The following is a 2,426-nucleotide window of genomic DNA, read 5'->3' as shown; positions in this document are numbered from 1 at the left end:
CACATACCTGTACGCACACGGATGTATTTAAATGAAGGTGCATACACTGGGCTAAAATACAAACAACAGAAATCAAAGGTCATATATAAAAAGGCTAAATATAACACAGGCCTAGAACCAGCTCCTGGTTGGGAGGTGGGGAAAGGTAGACAATTTGTGGTGGGCAGGGAAGACTATGTACACAATTAGTGGTGGGCAGAGAAGGCACCAGTGTAAAGAACTCAGACTCACTTCACAGTAATGGCCCACAGGAAAGTGTGATGTTGTCTCATGTACATAAATACGACTCCAATCTTGCTTTTGTACAAACCAAGCTTGGTAGGCACCCAGGAGGACTGTGGGTTTGTCTTGATGACAGGGCACTGCACTACACTGCTGCTAAACCTTCCAGCCCTAGGAACTCTTCTGCTACCATCCCTTTACCCTCCCTTTTAGGCCCCTGGGCTTTCTCCCATTCAACAACTACAGCCTGAGGCCTGCCCAACCACCTAGCTTCACGTGACTAATTGTAGTGACTAACTGCATGGCTTCCTGCAAGCAAGGTGCTTCTGTATCTGTCTCTTTACTGACCCCAATATGAAAACATTTCTGTAACTGTTTGGCACCTAAGAAACATGATGGTTGTGGATAACGTCACAAGTACACAGGGAGACCCAGTAACAAGACATGCAAGGTGAGGGCAAAGGGCACTGAGCTGCTCTAGCATTTCAAAACCAGGACCGTAGCTTGCCATACATTTGGGCGGGGGGTAGCAGAAGGGATGCGCAGAGCTGATGACTTCATCGGCTCTCAGCAGCAGGTACATTCAAATTGAAGATGTCTTGAGAGCCCCACTCTACCCAAATCGTGAGTCTGGTCATTCCTCTAGCAGACCTTGGTGCAGGGACAGCCAGAAAAGCTGAGTTCCAATTGAGTCTGTTGCACCGATAGTCCTTTTGAAGATGCTCAGCAAAGTAATTATTTTCTTTTGAGCAGATGTACAGCACATCCATGAGAAGGCCACGTAAAGGATGCCCTGCAGCCCAGTCAAACCATCCAATCTCAGTATTATCATAGCCCCCCGTGAGTTTCTTCCAACGGCCGCCGTCACTGTACAGTAATAGCCGAGCAGCATTAGGGCGAGTCATCAATGGTGGGCAACCAGAAGACCATGTTGGAACATGCGCTGGCAAAAGTCATGAACTTGGGGTTGAATTGCAAACATGTAATCGGGCCAGTGTGTTTACCATCCAACACAGCTACTTTTATACCAGTCTCTCCATTCCAGACATGGATCTTGCCATCCTCCGAACCAATCATAATAAACTGAGAGTCTGGAGTAAACGAAGCCTCCAGTGTGACAGCTTTGCTGTTTGCATAACCCTCAAACGTGTGCATCACCACTCCTTTGAATGCATCAATGAGAGAAATGAAGCTGCCGTTGGTGGAAATGAGGATGACCTTGCCATCGTTGCTGAATTTAAGTCCTGTCCACTCACAGGTTCGATGACACTGCATCTTAAAGGTAGTAAATGGCCCCTTATCAAAAGAACGAAGGTCGTAAAGTTTGACCATCTCAGAGTTGACACCTGCAGCCAAAATTAACCCTTCTGGATCAAAAGAACAAACTGGCTTCCCCTGTAGATGCACGAGGCCCTGGCAGTTAGGAGCCCGGAGATCCCAGAGTCGAATGGTCCTATCAAGAGACCCAGAAATGAAAATGTCATCCACAGGTGACATGGACAAGGCCACCACCCTTTTGCTATGTCCAGGAAAGTATCTGATGTATTTGTTGTCATGCAAGGACAAGTAACGAATAGTATCGTCTATTTTGTTAGAGCTGTAAACAGCTGTGTTTGCCTCATGAGTGAATCTGATGAGGTCCACGCCATATTTCTTACTGTACAGGGTTCTCTTTGGCTTGCCCTCCTGGCAGTCGTAGAGCACGATGGAGTCGTCGTTGCTGCTTGAGATGACCGTCTGGCCGTTGGGGCTGAAATCGAAGCAGTTAATCTTGTCCGAGTTTTCGCAGAACACCCTGGCGACGCGGAAGCTCCGCAGCACGCTGTCGGTCAGCTTCATGGCGGCGGCTGGGGAAGGCAGCGGGGTCTGGCAGCGGGCGGGCTGCTGAGGGGCCAACCCTGGGTGGCGGGAGTGTTGAGCCGGTGGCTAGCGAGAAGTCGGCCGGCAGTGGGGCCGCCTCCTCTTCCTCCTCCTCCTTGGACGACGGTCTTCTGCCTCAGCTGTGGAGCCGCGCCGACCGTTAGTCCTCACAGCCACCTCAGGCGCAACCGACGCAGCACCACCTCATCGTGTCCGCCATCTTGGGGCGACGGGCAAAAGTCGAGGGCCGGGAGCCTCAGCCGGCGCACGCCGGGAAACGGGTGGTGAGAGAGATTTTCATTGAATATAAAACTGAGGGTTGGAAGGGATTTTTTTTCCCTAAG

At 50.3% G+C, this 2,426-nt stretch overlaps 1 pseudogene; it reads right to left on the bottom strand.

Annotated features, from left to right (window-relative positions):
* Nucleotides 1-1,108: 1,108 nt before the first annotated feature.
* Nucleotides 1,109-2,085, bottom strand: LOC123571753 (WD repeat-containing protein 82 pseudogene; annotated as a pseudogene).
* Nucleotides 2,086-2,426: the final 341 nt, after the last annotated feature.

The sequence above is a fragment of the Macaca fascicularis genome, chromosome 2 (genome assembly GCF_037993035.2).
Source record: "Macaca fascicularis isolate 582-1 chromosome 2, T2T-MFA8v1.1".
NCBI classification, from domain to species: domain Eukaryota; kingdom Metazoa; phylum Chordata; class Mammalia; order Primates; family Cercopithecidae; genus Macaca; species Macaca fascicularis.
This window is presented reverse-complemented; position numbering and strand designations above follow the sequence as displayed.